General features: G+C 38.0%; 1 pseudogene; it reads right to left on the bottom strand.

Annotated features, from left to right (window-relative positions):
• On the bottom strand, positions 15,342-16,722 carry LOC102171698 (annotated as a pseudogene).

The following is a 17,096-nucleotide window of genomic DNA, read 5'->3' as shown; positions in this document are numbered from 1 at the left end:
TCTTCCCAACCCAGGGACTGAATCCAGGTCTCCCGCATTGTGGGCAGATTCTTTACCAGCTGAGCCACAAGGGATCCTCAAAATCCTCCATGCCAGGCTTCAACAGTATGTGAACTGTGAACTTCCAGATGTTCAAGCTGGATTTAGAAAAGGCAGAGGAACAAGAGATAGATCAAACTGCCAACATCCATTGGATCATCAAAAAGCAAGAGAACTCCAGAAAAACATCTACTTCTGCTTTATTGACTATGCCAAAGCCTTTGATTGTGTGGATCATAATAAACTGTGGAAAATTCTGAAAGATAAGGGAATACCAGACCACCTGACCTGCCTCTTGAGAAATCTGTATGCAGGTCAGGAAGCAACAGTTAGAACTGGACATGGAACAACAGACTGGCTCCAAATTGGGAAAGGAGTACGTCAAGGCTGTACATTGTCACCCTGCTTATTTAACTTACATGCAGAGTACATCATGAGAAATGCTGGGCTGGATGAAGCACAAGCTGGAATCAAGATTGCCAGGAGAAATATCAGAAACCTCAGATATGCAGATGACACCACCCTTATATCAGAAAGCTAAGAAGAACTAAACAGCAGCTTGCTGAAAGTGAAAGAGGAGAGTGAAAAATTTGGCTTAAAGCTTAACATTCAGAAAATTAAGATTATGGCATCTGGTCCCATCACTTCATGGCAAATAGATGGGGAAATAGTGGAAATAGTGTCAGACTCTTTTTTTTTTTTTTTTTTGTATCTCAAATCACTGTAGATGGTGACTATAGCCATGAAATTAAAAGATGCTTGCTCCTTGGAAGAGCAGTTATGACCAACCAGCTGCTGCTGCTGCTGCTAAGTTGCTTCAGTCTTGTCCGACTCTGTGCGACCCCAGAGACGGCAGCCCATTGGGCTCCCCCGTCCCTGGGATTCTCCAGGCAAGAACACTGGAGTGGGCTGCCATTTCCTTCTCCAATGCATGAAAGTGAAAAGCGAAAGTGAAGGCGCTCAGTCGTGTCCGACTCAGCGACACCATGGACTGCAGTTCACCAGGCTCCTCCATCCATGGGACTTTCCACCTAGACAGTATATTAAAAAACAGAGACATTACTTTGCTAACAAAGGTCTGTCTAGTCAAAGCTTTTGTTTTTCCAGCAGTCGTGTATGGATGTGCGAGTCTGAATATAAAGAAAGCTGAGCGCTGAAGAACTGATGCTTTTGAACTGTGGTATTGGAGAAGACTCTTGAAAGTCCCTTGGACTGCAAGGAGATCCAACCAGTCCATCCTAAAGGAAATCAGTCCTGAACGTTCATTGGAAGGACTGATGCTGAAGCTGGAATTCCAATACTTTGGCTAGCTGATTCAAAGAATTGACTCATTTGAAAAGACCCTGATGCTGGGAAAGATTGAAGGTGGGAGGAGAAATGGATAACAGAGGATGAGATGCTTGGATGGTGTCACTGACTCAACCGACATGAGTTTGAGTAATCTCTGGGGGAGTTGGTGATGGACAAGGGTGGCCTTGGGTGTTGCAGTCCATGGGTTTGCAAACAGTCAGACATGCCTCAGTGAATGAACTGAACTGAACTCAACCCATAAATAGATTCCTGAGATTTAATTGAAGTTCCATTAAAGTACTTCATAGAGGTGTAAAGTACTGATGTTATGAAATGAAGAACATTGACTGACATATCTGTAAAGTAAGGATATTTCATCCATCAGGTCACAGCAGCTACCTCAGCAGATGACTCTCGAGGGAATTCAGAATAGAGACAGATGGACTGTCTTGCTGCCAAGCAATCAGCCACTGCAGTCACCCCCATTGTGCACCCCCATTTTGCACTCTGAGGGGATTCAGGATGGACAAATGCAGGATACTGGTCCTAAATAATTAAATGTGAATCAAAGGAATGATTTCAAAGAGCCCAGAGGTTTGCATCTTCCCATACATAGAAACATCTCATTTTATTTAATTAATGGTAGTCCTTTGAAGTTCTGCCTACCTAAGCCTTGCTGCAAAAACTCTTAGATATCCTGGCTGCTTCCTTATCCCTGCACAGAAGTCCCTCAGAGTTCTCTGAAAGGGTGCGTTTCCGGCGTGGCCTAAGTCCTCAGTTTTGTCCGTCAAATAAAGCGCAATTCTAAACTTTCAGGCTGTGGATTACTTTTCAGTTGACATCTTAATGATACTGAATTTGAAGGAATCTGCATATATATCTGCATAGGTTTTTTGTTAGATTTATAGATATTTAATTTTGTATTTTTAGGGAGGCTACCATAAATGGTATAATTTTGAATTACAGTTTCCAGTTGTTTATTGCTGCTATTTGGGAAAGTAATTGACTTTACTTCATTAGCCATGCATACTGTGTCTTTCCTATACTAGTTAGTTCTAGGAAGTTTATCTATCTATCAGCTGCTGCTGCTAAGTCGCTTCAGTCATGTCTGACTCTGTGCAACCCCATAGACAGCAGCCCACCAGGCTCCATCGTCCCTGGGATTCTCCAGGCAAGAACACTGGAGTGGGTTGCCATTTCCTTCTCCAATGCATGAAAGTGAAAAGTGAAAGCAAAGTTGCTCAGTCGTGTCTGACTCTTCACGACCCTATGATCTGCAGTCTACCAGGCTCCTCTATCCATGGGATTTTTCCAGGCAAGAGTACTGGAGTGGGGTGCCATTTCCTTCTCAAATCTATCTACCTAATTAGCATTAATTAGCTTATAGGTTTGGGGGACTTTTTTACATACACATCCATGTCATCTGTGAGCAAAGATGTTTTTATTTATTCCTTTCCAATATGTAGTTCTTTATTGTTTATTCTTTATCTCTTTTTCTTGCTTGTGCTAGTTAAGAATTCCAGTATGATGCTATGATTGATGGGAAAGGACTTTGTTATCATCTTCCAAATTTTAAGATAGAAGAATCATTTCTTACCACTAAGTATGTTGTTTGCTATTGGGTGTTTTGTTTTTTTTTGTTTTGTTTTGTTTTGTTTTGTTTTGTTTTGTAGAGATGCTCTATGAAGTTGAGAAATCTCTCATCCTTTCCTAGTCTGCCAAATGTTTTTGTCATGAGTGAGTATAGAATTTTGTTAAATGTATTTCTGCATTAATTGGTGCAATCATATAATTTTTGTTCCTTAGACCCTTTATGGTGAAAGCTTGTAAACAATTTAGAAAATGTCCCTTGTTACTATTTTCTGGGAGATATTTTACATGTAGAATGTGCCATGTGTTTTTCATCATGGTTAATCCCCCATTTCAACTTGTAGAGTCTTGAGGCAATTTTACCTGACTCTTTCCCTTGAGAACCTGGTGTGGTTGGTAAAACTCTTGAAGGTGGTCCTCCCCACTCCCTCTGCACACACACACACACACACACACACACACACACACACACACACACACACACACACATAGACACACAAGACTGCAGCCACCAGGAGTTTCTTAGTCTCAAACTAGTCTATACTCAACCTCCAACAACTTGTAAAAGTGACTACTTATGTGTTCTTATCAGTTTATGGTTCTAAATTTTGTGGTCCAGATAGTCAGCTGTGAGTTTTGTATTTACCTGTCTCTCCAGATTTTAGGGTGGCAGTTTGCCCTGAGAACTCAGTTCTTACATGGATTCTGTAATCATTATTGATTGTTATTTTCTAAGCTTTTTTTTTTTTTTTAATGTAAGAGAAGTAATGACTTCTCAGTTTTTTATATGTTAGAGCTGAAGTTGAACAAAAAATTCTTTATAAATGGCAATTTCCTACTTTTTTAGAAAATTATCTGTGAATTTTTCTTTTGGAAGAGCTTTATTTCTTTTCCATTGACCTTGCTCTCTCTCTCTCTCTTACACACACACACACACACACACACACACACACACATACACACATCTCCTATCTTGCCAAGTATATTTATATTACAATTTTAATGTCTATATCGATATTAAACAATGACTATATAATGAAATAAACTGTTTTTTATCTGAGTAACATAAGTTTCATTTTATGAAAAGTTACTTTGTTTTTGTTGTCAAGTTAATAATTACTTTTTTAGTAGCTTACTTTCCTAAGCTAAATATAAAAAATAAAATAAAAAAGAAAGGAAGGAAGGAAGGAAAGAAAGAGAAAATAGAAAGAAAAGAAAGAAGGAAGAAGAAATCCAACAAATGCCTCTCAGTGTAGTCATAAAACATTTGGTTCTCTTCTCAGTTCCCAAATTTTCCTACTTAATATTCCAGGAACCTTTATTCTTTCTGTTGTATTTTTAGAAAAAAACATGAAGCTACTTCATTTTCAGTGCTACTGCTGAGAATCCTGGTGACATTCATCTCATTTTTTTGTACATGATCTGTTGATTTTGGACCTTGTCCTTACCTTTGGGGTCTCATATCTATCAATACCATAAGAAGGTATTTTGAGGATTAAATAAAATAATAAGTAGAAATTTGTTTAATCATTGGCTACTTTTGATCTGTAAGTTAATACTTGCTATGATAATAAAACTAATGATCCTAATGTTTCCTATTTTAACAAGATGTCATGAGATTTCATTCTTTCATATGTTTGCAAGTAATACTATTCACACTTTGATGAGCAATTATGAACAACATTGAAGTCAATGGGGGGTCAATAGAAATTTCATTGCTTATACTAAAGATAATAAATCCCTTTATAAGCACAGTGTATAGAAAGCAAATATAACAGGCTAACAGGTCGTGTTCTGAATGCTAATGCAACCATAGTTAAAGATGTGATATAAAAGAAAACACTGAAAGTCACTTTATAATAAAACCCCTGCCTCATATGTTTAGGGCAGGGATACATACAACAAAGAACATTAAGAACTCGAGAGGTGCCAGTGACACAGCAGTTTTCCAAAGATGTTCATTTTCACTTAAAATTTATTCTTTTATTCATTCATTCTTTTTTTTTTAATTTGTGGGACCCATGCTATCATAGAAAATATTGCATTTGATTCGGTACGTACTACATTAAAAGGAATATATTCAAATAAAAGTTTATCAGGATACTAATAACTAGGTAGAGTTAGGAAGCCTGAAACCATGTCATGAGAAAGTGATAAAACTTAGTAATACAGAGAACTCTACTCAGTACTCTGTAATGGGAAAAGAATCTAAAAAAAGAATGGATACATGTATATGTATAACTGATTTACTTTGCTGTACACCTGAAACTAACACAATGCTGTAAATCAACTATATGCCAATAAACACATTTTAAAAATAATAAACAATGTGAGGATATAACTAACGCTACATAAATTGTCAAAATGTGTTTGAAGGATTAGAAATTTCTTTATTGTTTCATAAAGCTACAATAGATGTTTGGAAGCAAGAAATTGACAAACTAAAGGGCATAATTATATTTACAATAGAATTGCCTAGATTTTGAGCTGTGTTAGAATGTAGTGTAGTTGCATCTTTTTCTCCAAAGATATTTAACTATTATGAAAGTTGTCAAAGAAAGATTTCAAGCCCAGCTGGAGTAGCAGTTTGACAATTTTATAATGTATAATAACACTTAGAGTGCCAATTTAAATTTGGATTTCTGGGCTTCACCCTATAAAGAATATGATTTTATAGGTGGTTTTGAGATGTGCTGCTGATGCAAGGTTTATACAAAATTTGAGAAATTCTGGTCTAAGGGTATGACATGATGAGTTCTAAGGTTTATTCCAATCTTTGTATGCCATGAATTAATAAGATAAATGCCTCAAGCAGAGATAGATTCAGTCAGGCCTCAAATGATGAGTATAACTTCACAATGAATCTCACTATCATACAAAATGACATTGCCCTGACTAGTATTTTCTAAACCAGGGGGCAGATAAGTCTTTAACTTCAACTAATTTTTAAAGTATTAGAAATTTCTACAGCAAGAATCAAAGATATTTGACCTATTGAAACTATGTCTCCAGTTACCATGTATTAAAAATAGTGAAACAGAAATGAGGTGGCATTTACTGCTTCAGAGACAGTACATGATATATAATGTACTCTACATTAATGAGTGTTTATTTCATTACATCATTGTAACATTGCTGAGCAAACTATAACATTTATTTCAGAATGCAATTGCTTCTTGCATAAGAAAAACAAAAAGTATTTTAACAAAAGTATGACCTATTTCAGAACTAATAGAAACTCAGAAATGTACTTTTGAAAACTGACAGTACTTTAAGTCCAATTGATTGAAATAGATAACAACAATATTTCATTCTTATAAAACCTCACTACTTATCAAGACTGCATAATAAGTGGAAGCATAAGAATCATACATTTATATGATTTTCATCCTGGGAACACCTACTTTTTTTAATTTAAATAACTTTCCCTGAATGCATTTTAGAAGAACAAGGATTTTATATGCAATAACAATATTTTAGAAGGTGTAGTGGTAATTCATATCTATTAAATATTTAAAACACATTACTACTCAAATATATTGGAAGGTACTATATAACTAAACTCTCATATATCTCTCATTCCACTATATATCAGTTCAGTTCAGTGGCTCAGTCGTGTCTATCTCTTTGTGACACGATGAATTGCAGTGCACCAGGGTCCCTGTCCATCATCAACTCTCAGAGTTCACTCAAACTCACGTCCACCGAGTCGGTGATGCCATCCAGCCATCTCATCCTCTGTCGTCCCATTCTCCTCCTGCCCCCAACCCCTCCCAGCACCAGAGTCTTTTCCAATGAGTCAACTCTGCATGAGGTGGCCAAAGTACTGGAGTTTCAGCTTTAGCATCATTCCTTCCAGAGAACACCCAGGACTGATCTCCTTCAAAATGGACTGGTTGGATCCCTTGCAGTCCAAGGGACTCTCAAGAGTATTCTTGAACACCACAGTTCAAAACCATCAATTCTTCAGCGCTCAGCTTTCTTCACAGTCCAATTCTCACATCCATACATGACCACTGGAAAAACCATAGTTTTAACTAGATGGACCTTTGTTGGCAAAGTAATGTCTCTGCTTTTCAATATGCTGTCTAGGTTAGTCATAAGTTTTCTTCCAAAGGAGTAAATTCATGGCTGCAGTCACCATCTGCAGTGATTTTGGAGCCCCAAAAAATAAACTCAGCCACCGTTTCCCATCTGTTTGCCATGAAGTGATGGGACCGGATGATACGATCTTGGTTTTCTGAATGTTGAGCTTTAAGCTAACTTTTTCACTCTCCTCTTTCACTTTCATCAAGAGGCTCTTTAATTCTTCTTCACTTTCTGCCATAAGGGTGGTGTCATCTGCATATCTGAGGTTATTGATATTTCTCCCAGCAATCTTGATTCTAGCTTGTGCTTCATTCAGCCCAACATTTCTCATGATGTACTCTGCATATAAGTTAAATGAGCAGGATGACAATATACAGCCTTGATGTACTCCTTTTCCTATTTGGAACCAGTCTGTTGTTCCATGTCCAGTTCTAACTGTTGCTTTCTGACATGTATACAGTTTTCTCAAGAGGCAGGTTAGGTGGTCTGGTATTCCCATCTCTTTCAGAATTTTCCACAGTTTATTGTGATCACACAGTCAAAGGCTTTGGCATAAACAATACAGCAAAAATAGATGTTTTTCTGGAACTCTCTTGCTTTTTCCATGATCCAGCAGATGTTGGCAATTTGATCTTTGGTTCCTCTGCCTTTTCTAAAACCAACTTGAACATCTGTAAATTCATGGTTCATATATTGCTGAAGCCTGGAGAATTTTGATCATTACTTTACTAGCGTGTGGGATGAGTGCAATTGTGCAGTAGTTTGAGCATTCTTTGGCATTGCCTTTCTTTGTCATTGGAATGAAAACTGTCCTTTTTGAGTCCCATGACCACTGTTGAGTTTTCCAAATTTGCTGGCATATTGAGTGCAGCATCTTCACAGCATAATATTTTAGGATTTGAAATAGCTCAACTGGAATTCCATCGTGTCCACTCGCTTTTTTTGTAGTGATGCTATCTAATGCCCACTTGACTTCACATTCCAGATTGTCTGGCTCTAGGTGAGTGATCACACCACCGTGATTATCTGGGACATGAAGATATTTTTTGTACAGTTCTTCTATGTATTCTTTACACTTCTTCTTAATATCTTCTGCTTCTGTTCAGTTCAGTTCGGTTCAGTTCAGTCACTCAGTTGTGTCCAACTCTTTGTGACCCCATGAATTGCAGCACCCCAGGCCTCCCTGTCCATCACCATCTCTTGGAGTTCACTCAAACTCAAGTCCATCGAGTCGGTGATGCCATCCAGCCATCTCTTCCTCTGTCATCCCCTTCTCCTCCTGCCCCCAATCCCTCCCAGCATCAGAGTCTTTTCCAATGAGTCAACTCCACACATGAGGTGGCCAAAGTACTGGAGTTTCAGCTTTAGCATCATTCCTTCCAAAGAACACCCAGGGCTTAGGTCCATATGATTTCTGTCCTTTACTGAGCCCATCTTGCCTGAAGTGTTCCCTTGGTTTCTCTAATTTTCTTGAAGAGATCTCTAGGCTTTCCCATTCTATTATTTGCCTCTCTTTCTTTGCCCTGATCACTGAGGAAGGCTTTCTTATCTCTCCCTGATATTCTTAGGGAACTCTGCATTCAAATGGGTATATCTTCCTTTTCTCCTTTGCTTTTCACTTCTCTTCTTTTCACAGCTATTTGTAAGGTCTCCTCAGACAGTCATTTTGCTTTTTTGCATTTCTTTTTCTCGGGGATGGACTTGATTCCTGTCTCCTGTACTATGTCACGAACATCCCTCCATAGTTCATCAGGCACTCTATCAGTTCTAGTCCCTTAGATCTATTTCTCACTTCCACTGTATAATTATAAGGGATTTGCTTTAGGTCATACCTGAATGGTCTAATGGTTTTCCCCACTTTGTTCAATTTAAGTCTGAATTTGGAGACAAAGATTTTCTGATCTGAGCCACAGTCAGCTCCCAGTCTTGTTTTTGTTGACTGTATAGAGCTTCTCCATCTTTGGCTGCAAGAAATCAATCTGATTTCAGTGTTGGCCATCTGGTGATGCCCATGTGTAGAGTCTTTTCTTGTGTTGTTGGAAGAAGGTATTTCCTATGACCAGTGCATTCTCTTGGCAAAATTCTATCAGCATTTGCCCTACTTCATTCTGTACTCCAAGGCCAAATTTGCCTGTTACTCCAGGTGATTCTTGACTTCCTACTTTTGCTTTCCAGTCCCCTATAATGAAAAGGATATCTTTTTTGGGTGTTAGTTCTAAAAGGTCTTGTAGGTCTTCATAGAACCCTTCAATATCAGCTTCTTCAGCATTACTAGTCAGGGCATAGATTTGGATTACTCTGATATTGAATTATTTGCCTTGGAAACAGAGATCATTCTGTCATTTTTGAGACTGCATATAAGTACTGCATTTTGGACTCTTTTGACTATGATAGCTACTCCATTTCTTCTAAGGGATTCCTGTCCACAGTAGTAGATATAATGATCACCTGACTTAAATTCACTCATTCCAGTCCATTTTAGTTTGCTGATTCCTAGAATGTCAGCATTCACTCTTGCCATCTCCTGTTTGATCACTTCCAATTTGCCTTGATTCATGGACCTAACATTCCAGGTTCCTATGCAGTATTGCTCTTTATAGCATCAAACCTTGCTTCTATCACCAGTCACATCCACACCTGGGTGTTGTTTTTGCCTTGGCTCAGTCTCTTCATTCTTTCTGGAGTTATTTTTCCACTGATCTCCAGTAGCATATTAGGCAACTACCGACTTGAGGAGTTCATCCATCGGTGTCCTATATTTTTGCCTTTTCATACTGTTCTTGAGGTTCTCAAGGCAAGAATACTGAAGCGGTTTGCCATTCCCTTCTCCAGTGGACCACATTTTTTTAGAACTCTCCACCATGACCCATCCATCTTGAATGACCTTACCCAACATGGCTTAGTTTCACTGAGTTAGACAACGCTATGATCCATGTGATCAGATTGGCTAGATTTCTGTGATTGTGGTTTCAGTCTGTATGCCCTCTGATGCCCTCTCTCAGCACCTACTGTCTTACTGGGGTTTCTCTTACCTTGGACATAGGGTATCTCTTCATGGCCATTGTTCCTGACCTTGGACGTGGGGTATCTCCTCTCAGCCGCTCACCGCTCCAGTGTCGCATGGCTGCCACTTGCCAAGAAACATTACTTCACAGTTGATGAATCTCTATATTAGCAAGGGTACAGTTGTCTCCCAGTTGCCAGTAGTCATGTATGGACTTGAGAATTGGACTGTAAAGAAAACTGAAACCAAAGAATTGATGCTTTAAAATTGTAGTGTTGGAGAAGACTCTTGAGAATCCCTTGGACTGCAAGGGGCTCCAACCAATCCATCGTAAAGGAAAGCAGTCCTGAATATTCATTGGAAGGACTGATGTTGAAGCTGAAACTCCAATAATTTGGTCACCTGATGCGAAGAACTGACTCATTTGAAAAGACCCTGATGCTAGGAAAGATTGAGGGCAGGTGGAGAAGGGGACGACAGAGGATGAGATGGCTGGATGGCATCATCAACTCAATGCACATGAATTTGAGTAAACTCTGAGAGTTGGTGATGGACAGGGAGGCCTCATGTGCTGCAGTCCATGGGGTCAGAAAGAGTCAGACACAACTGAGCAACTGAACTAAACTGAACTGAACTTACAGTTGTCTCACACTGCATATGAGCACTCATCCTGGACAAAGGAAAGTATTTCATTTCCCAAAGCAAACACTTCAGCTAGTGAGGTTTTGTTATTTAACTCACATCCTTTCCACTCTCTTTGTATTAGAAAAATCACATCAACCAGAGCCTCATTTTCATATTGCTATGATAGTCACACCTCAAAAAACCAGCAAAGAAGAGGATGTCTATTTCTGGAACCACTATAGCATCATCAAGAATGGGGGAAATTCTGTGGTTTAATCCCCAGCCTTGTGTTTGAAATTAGCAGTTCTGCATAAAGAGATTTTAATAATCAAATAAAAGCTACAAAACATTGAAATAGCATATTGACTTGTCTATATGTCCAAAAGATATTAAAAAGAGTACTAAAAAAAGAGACTCCAACTGACTCCAAACTTTTGCTTTTTATTAAGATTCTCCATCTAGGAACTTTCCTGGTAGTTTAGTGGTTAAGACTCTGTGCTTCTACTGAAGGGGAAACAAGTTTAATCCCTGATAAGCGAAATGAGATCTTGCATGCCTGGCTCCTATGTGGCCCCAAAAAAAGATTCATAGTCTATTATTTTCTTTTTCTCTTATCAACATAGATGATTGAACACACCTGTCCCCCAACTAATAGTATCAAAAAAAGTTTAAAGATACACCATTGAACTTTTGTTATGTTTGGTTCCTCTTCATATTTCTTTAATTTCTTCATCTAAAATTTTTCCCCTTATATAGATTTTTCTTTATTAATAACTGCCTTAGTATTTTTTCCAGTTTACAAATACACTAATATTCTCTGTAATTATGCCTAAACTAGTTGTTATTCCAGCTGTTGAAGATACTATTATTTTAATGATTGCATATATTTTCTTTCCAAAATTTCCTCTTGGTTACTTTTTATATCCATCAGTACTTGATACATATCCATTTATTTTGTTTTGTTACTACTTCTTGTTCTTTTTTAATGCATACTGTTATTCCTTCAAACATACTAAGGACCTAAATTTAGTGGACTTTTATTAACTTTTAATTTATTGTGATTGTTGGTGTATATTGGGAAATTAGTCTGACATAAAGTGAAATGTCCAGCAAAAGATGCTTGCCCAGATAATACTTGATGAATGAGACTAGAAGCCAGAGGTTTCCCAGCATTCAGCACTTGATCTCTAGAGTAGAGAAGACAGAAAAATAAACAATAATTATTTTTCTGGATTCTAATAGTGTAGGACTCAGGGACCATATGTCTAACAGGGTAAGGGACTTCATAGAAAAGTATCTTTATTTGTGACACTCACTGCATTCTGTAAGTGTTCTTGTATAAATATTCTGGAAAGTAAGGGGCCATTGTGAGTACAATGATCACCTGAAATCAGAGATACAGAGGAATAAGGTTAGAGGTCAAGTCCTTTGCAATTATGGGCAAGTAAATTTCTGAATTTTCACATCCGTAAAATGGGAATTAAAATATTACTTATATTCCAAAAATGCCATAGAGACTATGCTATTCACCATAGCTTTGATGTTCTTCAGAAATGTAGAATAAAAATATCAAATGGTATTCAAGTATAACAAGAAAAAAGTTCCAGAAAATATATGTGTAACCATGCTTTGTTCGAAATTGTCCTGGACCAGTAGTGACTTAAGTAATGCAGCCCCACTAGAAATGGAAGAAATTATCTTAATATACTTTTAAAACATATTTGTCCCATACATGAATAACAATATCCCTAGGTTCTTCTAGGTCCTAGTTAAATAGTTTCACATAGGTTCTGGGAGATAATATAGGAGAGATCTGAGTCCACTAGACTTAGGATCTTGTCAGAGATTCTAGCGCTTTGGCACTTGTAAAATTTGTACCTATGGAAATATGTTATTATCATAAACTTCTTAAGATTATTGGGAATATTCAATGTGCATAAATTGTGTATGATTCCTAATGCATGCCTAGTATATAGTAGGCATGTGAAATTGTTGTCATCAAAGAAACAAAGAGAAACAGAGTAAATTTGTCCATTCACCTCATTCATCTTCAACAGAAATCTCACTTCCAGTCAGTAAGGGAAAGTGGCTCATTGAACTCCCTGGCCTTATGGGTAAATTCAGTCAGCCCTGTAATGAGAGCACCAGCATGAGAACCCATCACCCTGCCATCAAAGCCTTGGCCCAACATAGGAGTGAGTTTTAATTACTTGGAGGACAGATGTTTTGCCAGTGGTCCTGGTTTTGTGTTCCCTGGTAGTAGTGCTCTATGAAGTCTATGGTAGCATAAATTCTCAAACTCCTCATCACAATTTTAGACAAAGGAAAATCAGTTTTCATGGAATTCCTTTCCAGATGAAAATGACAGTTATTTTTGAGCCTGCACCTCCTGTTCAGGGTGTTGCTGCTGTTTTCAACTCCTAATGAATCACTGTGCAACACCTCATTGCATGTGAATTTATGCAAATTGACAACCAAACAAGGGGGTATTTTAGTCAAATCAATCAGATATTGTATTTATTTGAAATGATATTATAAGCATACTTGATGGTGCATAATTAATGATTATCCAAGGCTCTTAATAATGAAATGATAAAAAGGAGATGAGGAAATGATGAGAGAGGTGCCAAGGAACTTGGCTCTAAAAATACTGAAAAAGACTTTTGCTTCATTTTCTCAAACCACTGAAACACTTTCTTGCATTTATAACCAAATCCACTTGTGAGCTTGAACACTTGCACACTGCGCTCCAGAAGCATTCTTGAATTAGTGAAGTAAATAAATATGATGGTGTTACAGAATCCTGTCCTGGATCTTTCTGTGTTTAAATCTTGGCCGTAACAGTAGCCAGCTACCTGTCCTTGGGAATGCAATGGATCTCTCTTAGTTTCACTTTTCTTTTTTTTTTTTTTTTCCTTTGTTTCAAGCAATTCTTTTATTATCTCAATAGACTCTTCTCTTTTTTTTTTTAATTTTTATTTTTATTTTTTTTTTATTTTATTTATTTTTTTTTTAATTTGTAAAATGATTGTTACATTATAGGACCATGTATATATAAATGTGGTGTGGATTAAATCAAATATTAAATGCTAAGGTCTTAGGTGTTTTCCAGAAACTTTACACATACTAAATAAATGTTTATTATAATTCTTATTTCCTTTGAAACCTCTTTAGTTCTCATTTTCCCACACAAAAAGCTATTTTATAACAAGAATTTAAACCATATTGATTCAACTTTCCACTTAATTCTGGACTGAGAAACACTTGCTAAAAAATGAAGTCACAACACCAAAGGCACAATTTATGAAAGAAACAGTTGATAAGCTGGATTTCACTAAAGTTAAAAACTTCTGCTCTGAGAAAGATAATGTCAAGAAAATGAGAAGACTAGCCACAGATAGGGAAAAATTTTTTTTGTGAAAAGATAAAGAACTGTTATCCGAAATACACAAAGAATGTATAAAACTCCCCGGCCCCCAAAAAACTAACATCCTGATTTAAAAATAGACAAATACCTGATCAGACACCTCCCAAAGAAAGCATACCTTTGGTAAATAGACATATGAAAAGATGCTCAACATCATATGTCATTCAGTTCAGTTCAGTCTCTCAGTCATGTCCAACTTTGTGACCCCATGAATCGCAGCACGCCAGGACTCCCTGTCCATCACCAACTCTTGGAGTTCACTCAGACTCATGTCCATCGAGTCAGTGGTGATGCCATCCAGCCATCTCATCCTCTGTCGTCCCCTTCTCCTCCTGCCCCCAATCCCTCCCAGTGTCAGAGTCTTTTCCAATGAGTCAACTCTTCACATGAGGTGGGCAAAGTACTGGAGTTTCAGCTTTAGCATCATTCCTTCCAAAGAAATCCCAGGGCTGATCTCCTTCAGAATGGACTGGTTGGATCTCCTTGCAGTCCAAGGGACTCTCAAGAGTCTTCTCCAACACCACAGTTCAAAAGCATCAATTGTTTGGCACTCAGCTTAGAGAATTGCAAATTAACAAAAAATAAAAATAAAAATGAGAAACTCTTATGTATCTATTAGAGTGGCCAAAATACAAAACACTGAGAACACCAAATGCTGGCGAGGATATAGAGCAATAGAAATTCTCATTTATTGCTGGTAAATAAATGAGAATAATTTCTCATTTATTGTTCTCGCCAAAATGCAAAATAATACAGCCACTTTGGAGCACAATTTAGTAGTTTCTTTCAAAACTAAGCATACTATTATCATATAATTCAATAGCAGTCATTGGTATTTTGTGAACTATGCGTTACTTCCATCAAAAAACTGCATATGAATGTTTTATAGCAGCCTTATTCATAATTACAAAATCTTGGATCTACTTTAAACATTCTTCAGTAGAAACATGAATACACTATGGTGCATCACATAAAATGAAATATTAGTCAGCATCTAAAAAAAAAAAAGATCTGTCCATAAAAAGACACGGAGGAATTGTAAATGCATATTACTAAGTGCAAGAATGCAATCTGAAAGTCTACATACTATATGATTCCAACTAGATGATATCTGAAAAAGACAAAACTATAGAAACTGTAAAAAAAGGAGCACTGGTTGCCTGGGGTTAAAGGGAAGGGAGGGTAGAACAGGCAGAGCACAGAGAATTTTTAGGATGGTAAAAGTACTTTGTATGATTTTATCACGATGAATACATTTCATTATACATTTTTCCAAACTCATAGAGTACACAACATAGAGTGAAACCTAATGTAAACTATGGATTTTGTATGATAATGATGTGTCATTGTAGGTTCATCAGCTGTACCAAGTGTACCACTCTGGTGCAGGATGCAGATAATGGGGATTGTGCATGCCTTGAATGGAACATGATTGAGACCCAATTGTGATTCTGTACAGTCCAGATTTAAAGTAGATGACAGTTTTCTATAACAGCAAGCCCGGGTGGTAATCTTGCTCAGTGTCCCCGGCAGCCCCCAGCAGGTGTCCCATGGCTCATTGCTGAAGGAAATGGCAAGGGAGTATGCATGGCCTTTGAAAAGATGTTTGATGGCTTTGCTTTTGGCAGCGTCTCCCAACAGTGTGGAAGTATCATACACGTTGATACAGGATATCTCTTCAGGTTATACACCTGCGTCTTTACAGCAGCAGCCATACACCTTAAAGCACCTGTCCTCCAGGACTGGGGGCAGTCGTGTGACGGGCATCACCTGAGAGTCCACAGCTCAAGATGTCTGCGTACATCCAGTCCCCTCTTTGTACAGCCTGCTCCTTTCTTCTACCACCAGCACAGTGCACCTCCTCCCATTACAAAGCCATCTCTACATGAAATGGTCGACATGCTAACTTAGGATCAGAGCCCAGGCTCTGGAAAATCCAGCAAGTGATAAACAGCTGATGCGAGAATCTGTACCTCCAGTCACCATCACGTCAGTAGAGTCATGTGTTATAAATCTAAGAGTCTCCCACTGCATAAATTTCTGTGGTATAGGCTGTGGGTAATGCTTGATTGGTGCCCTTGACTTTATATTGAATGACCTGGCCTGCTGCCATATTGATCAGAAACTGAGGGACAAAGAATGGGTTGACTTTATTGTAACCTTTTGTTTGAAACATCACAGCAGTTTCAGAAATAACTCCAAGAGGAACCATTCCCATGCCAATTGCAACACACGATCAGCTTCTGATTGAAGATGCCAATTAGAATCTTTCAAGGCTAACTCTGCAGCCCCAGTGGCCATAATGGTGGGAGAAGACATGGACTTGACATTTGATTTGGGCACAAAGCTTTTTTCATTGAATTGATCTTCATTGCAGCCTCTTGGCATATAAACACAACACTTCAAGGGTTATTGATACTCTTCTCCGACCACTGAAAAGATTCCACTCTGTCCCTGGACAGATGATCCCATACCAGCTGTGATCAAATTCAAAGAGGAGTCACTAAGATATGCCTGTAATGACAACTTGCCTAGGTAATCAAAGTATTGGTATAGTTCCTAAAAACTTCCTTTGACTTATTAATCCTTGGAATACTCTTGTATATATTAAATGAGAGTTTGCAATTTTTAGGAAATTTTGTAAGCCTTTTGACAGCATGGTTGAGATTAAGAGAATCACAGATATTCCTATAACAGACCACGACATGTCCAGCAGGTATTCACTGTTGTTTAAATAGCTTAAAGGTTTAAGAAACAATGCATCTGTTCAGTCATTCAGTCATGTCCAACTCTATGACCCCACGGACAGAGGAGCCTGCCCTCCAGACTCCTCTGTCCATGGGATTTCCCAGGCAAGAATACTGGGGTGGGTTGCCCTTTCCTACTTCAGGGGATCTTCCTGATCCAGGAATCAAACTCATGTCTCCTGCATTGGTAGACAGATTCTTTACTGTTTTGCTACCTGGGAAGCCCAAAATAATGTTATCTGGTTTTAATTAATACTTATCATCAAACCGCCTGCTTGTATTCAAC

Source organism: Capra hircus, chromosome 6 (genome assembly GCF_001704415.2).
Source record: "Capra hircus breed San Clemente chromosome 6, ASM170441v1, whole genome shotgun sequence".
NCBI lineage: Eukaryota > Metazoa > Chordata > Mammalia > Artiodactyla > Bovidae > Capra > Capra hircus.
This window is presented reverse-complemented; position numbering and strand designations above follow the sequence as displayed.